Source organism: Solanum lycopersicum, chromosome 1, assembly GCF_036512215.1.
Source record: "Solanum lycopersicum chromosome 1, SLM_r2.1".
Taxonomy (NCBI): Eukaryota; Viridiplantae; Streptophyta; class Magnoliopsida; order Solanales; family Solanaceae; genus Solanum; species Solanum lycopersicum.
This window is the reverse complement of record NC_090800.1, coordinates 11,873,774-11,890,486: the sequence shown is the minus strand read 5'-3', so window position 1 is coordinate 11,890,486 and position 16,713 is coordinate 11,873,774.

Here is a 16,713-nt window from a genome sequence, read left to right as displayed (position 1 = left end):
AAGGACAACAGTCATGAGTTTCATTTCAGTGTTTAGTCAATTAGTTTGAGTTTTTGCTTTATTTAGCTGGGGATTCTCCCAGTATTTCTACTCTAGTTTAGAGGCTAATTTAAGACATAGTACAATTCAACTTAGTATTGAGTTAATATTTGTTTTGTATTAAATTCATTGTTTTCAAATATCTCAATTATATAATATGGGTATTCCCCATCTTTTCTTTTTATGTATAATTTAGCTTCCCCAACAATTTATTATCTTTAGTATGCTCATGATCATTCCACCAGGGTTATTTTGGGATCACTGGTGGTCCTAGGTTCCGTGTCCATTTCTCGTAGGTAGCTCGGGATATGATAAAACTTTGTATCAGACACATAGGTTCAAGATTCTTAGGATGTCTGAAAACGCCGCACTAAGTGGAGTCCTTTTTATGGGTCTGAAGTGCACCACATCTAATGATAGTGAGTTTATGATGTGTTTTAGGAAAAACTTCACCTTCTTGTTACTCCTATTCTGCATAAGGTATAATTTAATTCCATTCTAACTCGACGTTGAGCGGTTAATATCATGCCTTCTCGTAGAGCTTAGGCATTGAATGCTAATGCACGTAATGCTAACATAGTTCCTATAGTACCATATAATAAAGTTCAAATGCAGAATTTCAGATAGCCAATTGATATTTTGGCTAAGAGTATTACTAACAAGAACAATCAGCAGGTTCTAGTTCCCACTAGTAGAAATGATCAATCAATGGCAGCTAGAGTTTGTGATTTTGTTAGAATGAATCTTTCTATGCTTTTAGGGTTGCATGTTGGTAAGGACCCACAGAAGTTCATTGATGAAGTGAAGAAATATTTTGTGTGATGTTAGTAAATGGTAGTGATAGGTGAGATTGGCATCCTACATACTCAAGGATGTGACTCACATATGGTTCACTCACTTGAAAGACAACAGAGATGACTTTGCCATTTCTAACTCCGTATAGATGTCCAATTTAGTGTCTGTGTAGAAACTCTCTCATAACGCTTCTTAGTCTCTACTCCTGTCGGTGACCCAATTATAGCTAGACGGGTATACATAAATTTCACCGTCATAGTGTCTTAGAAAGTCACTTCAGCAGATCTATTAGAGTTAGAAATGGTGAACTTCGATGTCATTCTAAGCATGGATTGGTTACACTCATGATATGCCTCTTTCGATTGTAGAACTAGGATTGTTAGTTTTCAGTTTCCAGATGAAGCATATCTTGAGTAAGTTCTAATAGTCTGTTAATTTCCCGAAGTATTTCCAAAAGATCTTCCCGGTGTTCTTCCCGAAAGGGAAATTGACTTTGGAATTGATCTCCTTCAAGATATCCAGCCTATTTCTATTTCTCCTTAGAGAATGGCTCCAGCAGTGCTTAAGAATTGAAAGTGCAGTTGAAAGACCTTCTAGATAAGGATTTCATCAGACCTACTGTTTCACCATGGGGTGCACCATTGTTGTTCTTAAAGAAGAAAGATGGTTCTCTCAGCATGTGCATTGACTATAGACAGTTTAACAAGGTCATAATAAAGAATAAGTATCCCATCCCCAGGATTGATGACTTGATTAACCAACTTCAGGTGCTAGTCATTTCTCAATGATAGACCCCAGATTGGATTATCATCATCTATTACTCAGAAATACTTACATTAAAAAATCACCCTTCAAAACTCGGTATGAACATTATGAATTTTTAGTTATGTTGTTTGGACTAACCAATGCTCGTGCAACATTCATGGATTTGATGAACAGAGTGTTCAAACAGTACTTAAAATTGTTCGTTATCATTTTCATTAATGATATCCTTATTTTCTCTACTAGTGAGGAAAAACAGGCAAGTCATTTGAGGTTGTTCTGCAGACTCTCAAAGATCGCCAGTTATTCGCTAAGTTTAGCAAACGTGTGTTTTGGTTGCAATCCATTGCTTGTCTTGGTCACATTATATCTAGCAAAGCAATCCGCGTAAGCGGTAAAAAAATGGCACAGACCTACCTCTACTATAGATATCTAAACTTTCTTAGGTCTAACAGGTTATTACAGAAGGTTTGTGGAAGGATTTTCATCCATAGCCTCACCATTGACTAGGTTGACTCAGAAGATGTTCAAGTTCCAATGGTCAGATGATTGTGAGAAAATCTTTGCCGAATTGAAAACTTGATTGACTACTACTCTTGTCCTGACTCTTCTAGAGGGTTTAGATGGATATGTGATTTATTGCGATGCATCAAGAGTTGTCCTTAGTTGTGTGTTGATGCAAAGATATAAGGTTAAAGCTTATGCCTTTAGAAAGCTTAAGGTGCATGAGAACAACTATCCAACTCATAACCTCGAGCCTGCAGCAGTGATGTTTGCACTTAAGATACGGAGACACAACTTGTATTTTTTTCATGTAGATGTGTTCACCAATCATACGAATGTTCTGTATGTGTTCGCCAAGAAAGAGTTGAATCTTAGACAGAGGAGAAGACTTGAAATCCTTAAGGATTATGATATGAGTGTGCGTTATCATCCTGGAAAGGCGAATGTAGTGGCTAATGCTTTTAGTAGACTATCAATAGGTAGTGTAGCCCATGTTGAGGAAAAAGAAAGAACTAGTAAAGGATTTTCATAGGCTTTCTCGCTTGGGAGTTCACCTTATGAGCATATCAAACAGCTGAGTAATAGTTCAGAATGGGGTAGAATCAACTTTTGTAGTGGAGGTTAAGGAAAAGAAAAAGAGTGATCCAATCTTGCTTGAACAAAATGGTGCAGTCAATAATCAAAGAGTGGAGGTTTTCTCCTAAGGGGGAGATGGTGTACTTCGCTACCATGGTAGATTGTGTGTTTCTTATGTGGGAGAGTTGAGGCCGCATATTCTTGCAGAAGCTCATAACTCTAGGTATTCTATTCATCCACGTGCCACTAAGATGTACCGCGATCTGCGAGAAGTCTTTTGGTGGAATGGCATGAAGAGGAATATAGCAGACATTGTGAGTAAGTGCCCCAACTGCCAGCATGTCAAGGTAGAACATCAGAAACCAGGAGGTGTGAATCAAGAGATCGATACTCCTACTTGAAAGTGGGATGTGATCAATATGGATTTCATCACAGGGTAACCTTGTACTCGCAGACAGCATGACTCAATTTGGGTGATAGTTGATAGGATGACTAGGTCTTCTTGATTTTTGGCGGTCAAGACTTCATATTCGTCTGAAGACTATGCCAAGCTTTTCCACACTGAAATTGTGAGGTTGCATGGGGTTCCTTTGTCTATAATCTCTGATATAGGTCGTCAGTTTACCTCTCATTTCTGGAACTCATTTCAAAAAAAGTCTTGGAACGCAAGTTAAGCTTAGTACAACATTTCATCCACAGACGGATGGGCAGGCAGAGCGTACCATTCTGACCTTAGAGGATATGTTGAGAGCTTCTGTGATGAATTTGAAAGGTAGGTGGGATGATTACCTTCCTTGCTACCATTCCAGCGTTAAAATGGCCTTTGATGAGGCATTATATGGGCATAGATGTATATCTCTTGTTTGTTGGTTTGAAGTAGGTGAAGCAGCTTTGATAGGGCCAAATTCAGTTCTTTATTTTCTGGAGAAAGTGCAACTCATTAGAGATAGACATAAGACATCCCCAAATCGTTTAAATATCATATGCAGATGTAAGGAGAAAGGAACTACAGTTCCAAGTTGACGATTGGGTTTTCCTGAAAGTCTCACCTATGAAAGGCTTGATTAGATTTGGAAAAAAAGGGAAACTCACTCCTTCATATGTAGGCCCTTATAAGATCTTGAAAAATATTTGCAACCTTACATATGAGTTAGAGTTGCCAGTAAAATTAGCAGTAGTGCATTAGTTCTTCCACATCTTACTCTTCAAGAACTTCGCGGGTGACCCAGCCTCTATAGTGCCATTAGAGAGTGAGGCGGTGAAAGATAGTCTTTCTTATGAGAATGTACAAGTTGAGATTCTTGACTTCATATTAGAAGGTTAAGAAACAAAGAAGTCGCTTCAGTCAAGGTTTTGTGGAGGAGTCAGTCGGTAGAGGGATCTACTTGGGAAGCAAAAGCAGCCATGAAAGCCAAGTATCCTTACCTTTTTCCTTCCGATTCCAGTCAAGCTTGAGGTAATAATTCCTCTTCAGTTTTACAATCATTCATGCTTAAATTCAATTTTAGAATCATGTTCCCTCAGTTTTTACTTATATTTTTCGCGTAATTGCATGTACTCAGAAATCAGTTCTTAGTGTTTAGTAAGGGGTTTCATCTCTTTGGTTCTATTTCAGCTAGTCTAGTCTTCATTCGAAGATGAATGTTCCCAAGGGGGAGATAATGTAACACTGGGTAGACAAAACAGACAAAAAATTAGTTTTTCATAAAAATCTGCAGGTTCTACCAATGGAGGCATCGATGGACCGTAGCCTTAACTACAGTCCGTCCTGCAGAACCGCCGATGGGATCAAAAACTCCCTAAAATTTCAGCCTAGAAAAACTAGATATGTCTTGAACAGCGGACACACTAACGGTCCATAGGTGAAACGACGGTCCGTAGTCTGTGACCATTGATCAAGACTACCTTCAACCACTATCTTACAAGAGTTATGGATGACGAGCATGGTTCGTAGGTAGACCTACGATCTGTAGGTGGAAAGTTTGCATCATGTTAACGGGAAATGCAGTTGGGTCAACTTAAAATGATCATAACTCTTACCAAAAAATTTATTTAGTCTCCCCTCGCCTACTAGCCGATAGATAATTGAATTATCTTTCCATTGCTACCGACCTTTCTAAACTCAGACCTCTGAGTAAAAATTTATGCCCATTTTATTAAAGGCTTGTCGAACAGGCCCAACAACGCGGCATTTGGCACACGACTCACCGTAAGTCGTGGTCGTCATGAGGCCCGACAACAACCTTCCCAGGGGTCTTTTTGACCTTTCCCACTCCGATTAAACCCTAAGATTAGTCGTTTTGATCCTAAATCATCAGATTTTAGTATGGTAAAGCCTAGAAACGTGATTAAAACATATCCAAGTCAAATCATTAAATTAAAACTTAGAAAATTAGAATCAATAGAAGAGAAAAAAAGCTCAAGAACCCCAGTTCAAGAATACCACAAGCTTCCGCTGTTCCATCCCTAATGCTTAAGTATTTTTCGGTGGATTTCATCACCACGTATGTGGGATTTCACTAGTGGGTTTATTTACCCATTAAGTCCCTAGTTTTCAGTCAATTCTTGCTATGACTTCAATAATTCATTAAATGTATGTTCCGAATAGGATTATCATGTTATTACTCAGAGTATCGCATGAATTTTAGAACCCTAGATTTGTATTTCATAATTTCTTGAATTACACATTCTAGGTCATATATTTTAGACACATTAGATATGTATGCCTTACTTTTAAATGTATAATTTCCACATTAATTTTTGCAGTATGAGTTTGCATGTTCAGTTTCGAGCTATCCAGTATTTACAAAAATTTAAATTTAATCAGTTAATTTACAGAATTCATTGAGAGTAGCATAATACGGAGTTGGACTAGGGTTTAGCGTAACCAATACTCCCAGAATTACTAGCCAAGTAGGCTGTAAGTCTTCTCGGTGGGCAATCAGTTTAGAGATCACGCCAGCATGCCTTTATATCTTTGGCCGGGTATATTGGGTCCTCTCGATTGGGCGAATACAATGGACTCCACATTTAGCTCATGTGCTTTTATTATCGGTTATTACTAGATCCCACAGTTCAGTCACACTCTCTGTATTTACCATTTATCAGTATATTTAGTAATAAGTTTCAGCATGTTATAAATTGGTCATTGCATCTAGTTAGCTCAAAAATCAGCACATCATGTTCAGATTATTATAGTTTTTGTTGCGCTTGTTCAGTTATGTTTTAATGCAGCTTTACTCTATCCTACATGCTCAGTACCCTTCATGTACTGACGCATACGTATACTAGATCTTCTCATGATGTAGGTTAAGGTTCTCAGCTTCCCTATCACGCATAGATCGATTTCTCGATCACTTGTCCAGCAAATTAAGTGGTGAGTCCTCATTCTCTGAGGACAACAATCATGAGTTTCATTTAAGTCTTTAGTCATTTAGTTTTTGTTTTTTCTAGATTTAGCTGGGGCTTGTCCATGTATTGGTAGTCTAGTTTAGAGGCTATTTTCAGACATAGTTAGATTCAGCTTAGTATTTAGTTATTATTTATTTTATAGTAAACTCATTGTTTTCAAATATCTCATTCATAGAATATGGGTATTCCCCATCTTTTCATTTTAAGTATGATTTAGCTTCCGAAATAGTTTATTATCTTTAGTAGGCTCACGCTAATGCCAGAAGGGTTAGCTTGGGATCAGTTGTGGTCCTAGGTTCCGGGTACGCATCTCGGGGGTAGCTCGGGGTGTGACATTTTCTATGCTAGGGATCTTATTATTATTTGTTTGATCAAGTAGTGTCTATTTTTTTAGGTGCAAAACTTTACATGTCCAAAAATTGCCAATTTGTATGTCATGTGGTGTTCCTGTCTGTTATTGTAGAGTATTTGGTTTTATATATTGCAAAAAAAACCTCCCTTACTATAAATGTACATGTCTATAAAAGTTTTGTTGTTTTTGTGCAATATATGTTGATCCACATCTTGCTCTTAAAGTTATATGCTACCTACCCCTGCTCTTACCAGGATGTAAAAAACTCATTCAAGCAATGTTATTTTAAAACTCTAGAAAAATAAACCTATAACACCGCGGCATTACTTAGGTCGAACTGAAAATATCAATTTTTAACACTTATTTAACTACACTAAAACTAAACATAAATTAGACCAAATTTGAAAGTGACGGAGTCGTGCGAAGCTGTGACAATTTTCCTAGTTTCATTTATATTATATGAGCACCTAGTTGATGGTTACACTACCTCCCTATGGCACATCATCTTGCCCCCGATAGAAGTACTTTTTAAATGACTCATCGTCAATGTAGTGGTTTGGAACACTTCTTAAAAAGGAGGGGAACCTATACCAAGAGCTACTCACCGCCTCTCCAGGCAATGCAACAAAGTTGTTCACTCTATCTTTGTGGTTGAGCTTTTTAGACACCTGACAATATCGTGCTAGGAACACATCCCTCAATTGCTCCTAAGAATAGATCAAATTATAGGGCGATTGAGTGAACAAAATTGGGGCCTCTCCCGTCAGTGAGAGAGGGAACACTCTTAACCCGATGATGTTCATGTCCAAGTCAGGACTCCCTACACAACTCTTACACACCGACCTTAGTTTGGACATGTGATCATGTGAATACTTATATGGTAGCATCGTAAAAAAACCTGTGGCGGTGAGCATCTGCATCAAGCTAGTAGTTACGACGAATGTATGACCTAGAGGGCATGAAGCAGGAGGCTTCCTCCTTAAAGCATCATCCCCCGGGTTTTCCCATATCACATGGTTATGAGCATCAACCACTGGAGGATGCTGATGTTTTATCCCATCAGCTAGATTAGCGGGATTCTGTGGGTTATTAATTTTTTGGAGTGTGCGGTTCATTTTTAGATCGAATGGAAGTTTTTGTTCTCCTTGACTCCGTGAACTTAACATACACTCAAACTAGACATTAAAGGCACAAAAACAAAGAAAGAAAAATAAAATAATGAAATTGTTGACTAAAACATGGTAATGTTATTAAAGTTCATCTAAAAGCCAATTCTCTAGGAACCCGTGCAAAAATTTAATACACTCAAATTTCACTTCCATAAAGAAGTATAAGCGGTCGTATCAAGGAAAAAACCAAACTATTAGGTTGTGTTCGATCACACGAGGGAAATATTTTAGGCTTAACTTTAATGTATGATTACCTCTATTTAGTCCAGTCTTTTTCGAAATCTTGTAATTTTAAGGCGACTTTTTTAAAACAAAAGGGTTGCAATGTTGTAACATCAAACAAGTACAAATAGTGAATTATTGGTGTTTATGAAGTTTTTAGAGAAACTAGGTTTCAAGTGTTCCCCATAGGTTCCTTATGCCATAATCCTAGCTATAACAATTCTTTCCTAGTTTTTTTTCATGCAATGTGATAAGTTATGTATCTCTAAATCCATGGTCCGTCGTTTAGAGAATTTCACCCCATACCTTGGTCTGGCTACGTGTCTAAGTATCTAAACCATACCTTTACTTCATATTAAGCATCATATTCGATGTTTGTCTTAGTTATTACTTCTCACAAATCAAAACTATACTATTAAATAGTATTAACTAAATGTAGGGCGAATTTTTTTTCCTATTAACCTCCCCCTTTGTCTAACAAGTAGCAATAAGGAGAGTTCTAATGCGTCAACTCGTGAAATATAATTCTAGAGAAAAGAATTATTGATGCATGCAATAACCTATTTGAGAATTATGATTTAGTTAGGTTTATTCTATTAATGACTCGTTGTTCCCACAACCCTAGTTGTAGATTTAGTTATCCATGCTTAGGAGAACACAATTAATAATTGATAAATAATAAATCATGAACTTACTTTGACAAATTCAAAGAAAACATAGAAATTCAACTTGAAATGACACAATTATCTTGAACAACAAATCCAGAAATTTTATTAAATTGCAAAAACAAATCTCCAAAAACAAAAGTATAAAATTAATAAAATAATCCAACCCAAAAAACAGGATTTTTCTCCCTATTTTTAATAACAAGAGTCCTAAATTAAATATTATTTCAAATAAGTAAATTTTGTTCAAAACACGGTTTCAATCGACAATCACCACATATGGTCCGTCGGTTAAACGATGGACTGTTGATTGCCTCCATAGGTCCAAACATAGCATATTTTCAAAGCCTACAGTTTGCATCTTCTCTAATCCATTCGACGGACCAACCACACAGTCAGTCGATGCACTTATTGTCCATAGATGCTTATCGTCGTTCCATACATATATTTTCTTCAACATCGGGTACTGGGACAGTCCCTGATCAGATCAATGATTTTCTAGGATGGTTCATCGATTAGTAGTGGACCGTCGATCCTTCATCGCCCAACACTTAGTTAGAAGTCTTCGAGTTTCTTCCAGATGCCAGAACCTTCTATAGACGGTCACCACCTACGGTCCGTCGATGAAACGATAGGTCGTCGATGGCTTCATGGGTCACTTCTGCACTTATTCTTCACAACCTTCAGCATTTTCAGTTTGGACAACTTTCCTTCAAACAAAGACAAGACAGATGAGAATTACTACAAAAAGGCTCTAGACACACATCAATCTTAAAGAAAGAGCATTGAAAGTACATTGAAACCACGGTTCATTAGTATACACCAAAGATTGATGGTTCAATGATATGACATCTACTAATTAATCGAGTATATCTGACATATGTTCACTACATAAAGTCTAAGGGGAAATCTAGTGATCTAGATACAATTAATTCTTCTTTGTAAAGTACACATACTTGCCTCTTTCTTTGTCTTAGAGTCATTCCCAATTAATGTAAGTAATTGTTGGGTTTTAAAAGGTGTAAATGGAAAACAAAGAGTTGCTACTTTTAGAAAACGTTGAGATATTTGTGAAAAGTTACAACTTTTATGATAAGTTATGACTTTTATGAAACGTTGTGATCTATCGTTAAAATTGTGGCTTTTGTAAAGGTTTGTGACCTTTTCGGTTAAGCACAATAAGAATCTTTTCACACTACCATTTGTTTTCTATATATTAAGTGATTTCCTCTCATTTTTAGAAACCAATTTTTTGACTTCTACTACTACTACTACTAAATGTAGTATTATACCTATACTTTACTACTATGGAGTGGCTCGTTTACACATTTTTGGTATTAATACAGTAGCGATTGAGATCTATCCTAGGAGGAAATATTCTTAATCAAACCACAAATCTATGCCTCTCTTTCTTAATTTAGTTGATGAAATACCTGATTTACTATGCTAGACCAAAGGAGCATTCAGATGAAAAATATCATTCAAAATAGCTGTACCTAAATTACTGTTCGATTTAAAATAATAATCTAGAATAAAGAAGATGTATTGGTGTACTAGTGAATTAGTAATTCCCCATTTCTTTTAGAATGTTATTTTGTTTGATTGTCTTAAACCTTTTATCGCTATCATTGCAATTAAAACATAGTATGATTATCGTAACTCCTATCTTGGGACGCAGATTAAATTAATGAAACAGGAGTAATCTCTTCTCCTCAAGACATAAGTGTTGAAAGGTATATCCATTACATACGTTTTCTTAGTTCCTTGTTTGTTTTTGACGAAACTAGGCAATAGAAAAACCCATTCACAAGGGCAAGGGAAGTGTAGTAAATGTTTTTATTTTAAAAAATACTCATACACCACATATACATTTTAAATAATTCACTTCTATGAATTAACTCAAATATATATACATATATATATATATACATACATACATATATATATATATGTATGTATGTATTCATGTATATATATATATACTAAAAAGATAATTAGTGAATCGCGCCAAGCACAAAATATTTCACTAGTTAAAGATTGTAAATAAGTGGTAATTGATAAGGTTAGAAGAATCAGTCTTTAATAGAAGTCAAAAGGAAGGGAAAATGGAAAAGGGAAGTTAATTCAAAACAAAAAAATAACTAGTACCCATCACAAAAATCAAATGAATGAGATATACAATGCAATCCTCTTGAGAGAAACACTGTAATGTCCTCGTGAATCAAAGTACTATATATAGTAAAGAAGTTATTCAACAATTTCCCATCCTACCTCAATTATGGTAAACTCTTCTTGCAACAACCCTAATTTTATCAAAATCATTAGTTCCTCTAATGAATTATGTCGTCTTGTAAGTTTATCTTTGTTTTTCTAACAATTTCCCTATTTTATTTTAGTGCATTTGTAATTTTAGTCCTTGTGAATTACTGACTTTGCAGTAGAACTATTTATCTTTTATAAAACTAAATTAAAATTTCCTTTTCATATAGAGAATTCTTGTAGTATTTGCTAAAAGTCATTGCAAAAACATGTTAAGCCTCGTGTTTCTTGAGCCACCGCATGGAAAATCATGGAAGGTTGAAGTGGATATGTCTCAAGGTGAAATTTGGCTAGCCAAAGGATGGAATTATTTGTGTGCCTATACTCAATAAGCGTCAGGAGCCTATTAATGTTCACATACATCCCGTGTTCTCACTTTGATGTCTCTATATATGATCAAAGTACATCAAAAATTGAATTTCCAATACATCAAGATATTGAAGTTGATGAAGAAGAGAAGTTATTCCATTCTTCCAACATAATGCTAATGTAATAGAGGATGATATTCCAGTTTACCTTCAATCTAATGGTAATGTAATTGAGCATGGTAAGTAAATATCATAACTGATTTATTCACTATTAAGGTGAATACATTAAGTAGTCATATATACATTGCATTTGGATATCTATTTCAAGAAATGTGCATGTAATGACAATAATTTATATTTCCATAAGACATTTTAAGCTTGTGGTCTTAATTATTCCATACAATTTCATTGGGACTTATATCGTAGTAGTTGTCAAACTTATATCAAGTTGTTGCAGATAAGGAGGTTGGAGAAGCTAAACGCAGAAGTGTACAAGTTAATCCAAAGATTTATAGATGTTGACACAACTTGTTGAACTTAAATGGTGACAATCCGCATTTTGTTATGTTTATTATAAAAAGGTAGATGCTACTTATATGGTAATGTTTAATAGTTTTTACTTTGTGTCGTCAGATTTTTTAGTTATTTATTCCATTACACACTTACTATTTTCTGAAAATCTAACGATCATGTCTGTATGATGAATATTTTTGTTAGACTATCCCGTTGAGATTCGCCCAAAGTACAGATATAATCAACATGGAGAATATGATGTTGGTTAATGAAGATGGAACATAATGGAGAGTGGATATAGGGTATAGTTGGAGTAAGGTTATCACAAAAGGGAGATGGACTGCATTCCAAAAAGTTAACGATAACAAGATATCTAATGGTAATACTTGTCGCTTAAAATTAATTCGGGTCCATTCAGAAGATCCCAACACCCCTTTTGATTGCAACAAATTAACAACAATTTCTTTGGATTGCATGTTGGATATTTTAGTTTGTCTTACGAAGATGATAGGGAAATGTTATATATGTTTTCTTTAGAAAAAAAAAAGACAGACAAACTTGCACTTATTTGCTAGGATATGACATTTCAGATAGGTTTTTGAATAAATTGCCTTGTTATAACAAGTATGTGTATTCATCAAGTGCTCATGTGTGAACATATAACTTTTTACCAAAAAATAATATATATTACACCAATTTAAAAATGGTTATATTTAATATAAAATAAAATAATAACAATAAATTATAAATTAATAAAAATTATAAGATCAATTATAGTTTAATAATAAAAAAAATTGATAAATATAAGTTAGAAAATTAATTTATTTGTTAATTATAAGGTCTAATAATAATAATAATACAGAAAATATTATTAAAAAGTATAGAAAAAGAAAAGAAAAGAGGAGTCCTAAAGATTTCAAATTTGTTTTATTTTATCCTATTTATTCCCAACTTCCTAACTTATTTTCCTAAAAAAGCTCATTCCATTTATTTTTTTTCCCCGTTTGTACTTTTTTTTAAAAGCATAACACATTTTTTTATTTTTATTTTTATTAATTTCCTATTATTATTATTCTTATCTCAACCCCAATTTTTTGAACTAATTTTAAAATTTAATCGTAATCACACTCTTACAATTAGAACCAGATTCTCACCCAAAAAATATTATATAACCCACGTTCAATAAAAAAAGAAGAGGAAGAAATAGACCGCGAGATATAGGGCAAACAAAAAGAGAAGAAAAGTGAGTAATTCTTTTGAGAATTAGGTTATAGTTAGTGTTTTTTGTCGTGGTTCTAAATTCTCGGCTCAAACAGCAGATCGTAGAAGTTATTTTTCGTTATATCCATTTTCACAGCGAGGTAACAATAAATTATCGCATTATTTAAATGTAATGTTGTATGAATATTTGAGTCTAATAATATGAATTACTTTGAATCTTATGTTATTATTATGTAATATCATTCTGTGATGCATGTTATCATTCTTTTTTTTTCTCTCGATCTGAAAAAGGAACAAAAAGAACATGTTTCATATTTTTATATAGTATTTGAATAAATAAGATGGTTTCCTCTAGAATAAACGTAAGATGAGTATACTAATTTGTATTATTATGAAATATAATTAGAAGGATATATAATATTATTTATAGAATTATGGCAAAAAAAATAGACAAATTATTGGAAATATTAATAAAAAAAAGCATTAAATGAAAGAACAACCAAAATAATAATAATAATAACAATAATAATAATAATAATTATAATAATGTAAGAAAAGACAAAAAAAACATAACCAAAAAATTAGAAAACAGAAAAAAGAATGTAATTTTTTTTTCTAAAAAAAGAATCAAAGAGAAAAAATAAATAGGAAAATGTTAATAAAAAGATATTAAAACGTAAAAAAAGAATTAAAAAGCGTAAAAAAAATTAACAAAATACAAATATAAAATTAATAAAATATAACGTAAAAAAAACAGACAAAGACAACATTATTTCAAAAAATAAATAAAAGAGTAACGAAATTAGAAAAAAAAGAGACAAAATCTATAAAATAAAAAAAAATGAAATGAGACACAGATTTTACAGAAAACAAAAACAAAAATATGTAAAATTTAAAAAACAAAAACGTGCTGAAAAAAAAAGAAGAAAAAAAAGGGAAAAAAAAATTTTGAAAAAAAGAATTTTGTTTCAATAAAAGAAACAATACAATATTCCCAATCTATTTAGGATTTCTTGATAAAAACTAACTTAAAATCTTATAAAAAATTTTGTTTTTATTTTTTTATCTAATAAATAAATAAATATATATTCCTAAATCATCTTGGACTCAAAAATCTCTTTTCCACACGAACTGTAATTTGTAGAAATTCTATAATAAAATTAAAAAAAAAACATACAAATATAAGCTAATATATATATTTATATACAGATGTTTCAATTTTAAAATTAATGGTGTCACAGTTAAAAAAAAAGTAAACCATTAAAAATAAATAAGCGAATTTAAAATAAGTTTAAAATAAATTTGAGGGTAAATAAAAAATTTATTATTAATTAAATTATATAATGTCCAAATATTAAGTTATGTCATACTAAAGTCAATAAAGCGACCGTGCCAGAATCGCGAGACGTGATGGGGTGCCTACCAGCTTCTCCTAGGTCAACAGAATTCCTTACCCGAATTTTTAGTTCGCACACCAACAAAATAGAGTTAAATTTCCTTTTCATTAGGGATATAAATAAGCTGAATTGGAACATCAAAACTCAATTTCAAGTGGCGACTCTGCATAATAATTATACCTTTTCCAAATGTCTTTTTAATTAGAAGCACTCTTTTTCTTTCATAACAAATAAAATATAAAAAATGTTGAGAGAAAAAAAAGGGCGTGACATCAAGTAAGCATTTTGTTTTGTAAATGTTATGTAATGTTACTCTTTTTTTTAATTTTGGTTACATATATTTACAAAGAAATAATCGTTAATTATTTTAAGGAAATGAATTACTATTTTTTAGCTTTGTAAATTGTTTTTTAGCAAATCTACCACTAGTCAGAGCGTCTAGCGGGTATAGAAAATAAAAAGATATTAATAGGGAAATGTAAAAGCAAGGGAGTATAAGTCTTACCTTACTATTTCTAATGAGATAAGAAGTCTCTACTAATTAAGAGGCATGAAGAAACTAAGAACCAGTGGAAACTAGGTATTCTATGATAATAACCGAGTTTATAATCATCACTACGATGATATTAAAAAGAAGGATGCCTTAGTAATGCTATAAAATCCAAGAATAAAGACGAGTTATCCAACTCAATTTTTATTTGTTATAACTATGAACTAAAAAAGATAGTTTGCCCATTTAAAGTAATCTAAAGTATATTCTTCTTATATTTATGTTCAAACATGTCTAACAATAATTGATAATTTATCATTTCTTGTTGGATTTGTTGGATTTTGATAAAGTCTTTGACATTGTCATATGGTTTTGCGTTGCCACTATCACCATTAGGTGCCTTGGAAAAAATTTCTCATTCACCTTACAATCCCAACTATGTTGTCTTCCATATGATTTTTTCTTTGCAATTTGGTGCTTCCACTTCTTTGTTGTGTAGATAAATGATCACCATCCATAGTCACCTTATCAAATCATCTATCAACATATCATCTACGTCATCCCCATCAAACATTTCACTACACAAGTCAAGAAAGAAATCTCTATTATCCAAGTTTACTTTCGTATCACTCAATTAAGATGAAGTATCTAAGACTACCATATATTCCATTGTCTTACTTGTAGGAATAAATTCGAGTGTTTCAGGGCTTAAGTGAATGGGTATGAGTCTCTACCTCAAAAAAATATCCCATCTTTAAGCACCCGTTTCCCCTTGTTTCTCCGTAGCTACATCTTAAATCAGTTGTAGCCATATCCTGATTCAAAATAAACATGGCAAGTGAATTTGGATTGATTTCTTTTCCATCTATCACCTCTGTTACCATGGACTACTTTATATGTGTCACAAGAGCTTGTTGATCCGTATAACCAATATGGTAGCATTATTTCAACTTCGATTATTGGTCAATAAGCTTTACCAAGTATAAAGTATTCCAAAATTCAGCAGAAATTCAGCTGTACCACGTAACCCTTCATATTTGGAAAAAATCTCATGTCGCAACACAGCAAAGTCAGTAAATTCAACAATAATATTACATCTATCGTGATGAACTTGTGTAGAATTATGTTGGTGCAACACCTAATTTTCTGAGGATTTAAAGTCAATAGTTTTTTTTATGTCAGACCATAATTCATTGATACTGGTTTTTTCTGCAATGGTTTTTTCTGCGATACAGGAGCCTTGTTTTTCTTCATATTGCTTTAATTTAGTTACCATTACTGTATTAGGAAATGCCAACTCTCCATAGTACTCAAACCTAGATGATAAATGTCGTGTAGCGACTTATAATCTATCCATCAACTCTCGAGAGTTATTATCTGCTTTATTTGTGCCACAACATCAATATGTATTGGCGATGAAGAACCTGTTCCAGCCGCACTAAGTTGCTCATTTATTTTACTAGTGAGTGTTCCAATATCTTTTTTAAGCCTAGATGTTGCAGTAAAAAGCCGTATACCTGGTGTGTTAACTCTTTATTGACTAGTTAATGTAGGGTGTTTCTCCTATTTAAGGTTATCCACGCTAATTTTTTCAGCATTGATGTTAGGCTAATTTGGTAATGTTACCTCTTTTAAATTTTTTTGAATGGAACTAACTTTCTCCTTGTCATCCAAAATTTATTGCAAATCTCGTTAAACCTTTTCTCTATTAATTTTGTTTCATCGAAAAATGTACCTTCGATCTCCAAAGTTAGTCTATATTCATCCTTGTTGTGACCCTGATAATTACATGTTGTGCAGTACAAGGGAAATTTGTCAAATACAATTTGTAACATCTCATTACTCTTGTTAGCCAAAAAATCAATAAGAATAAAAAATTTATCATTTTTGGAAAGAATAGGAAAATAGGGAAAATTTTCTAAGTTAAGAAAATGAGTTTTTGTACATTTTCAAATGGTCATAACTTCTAG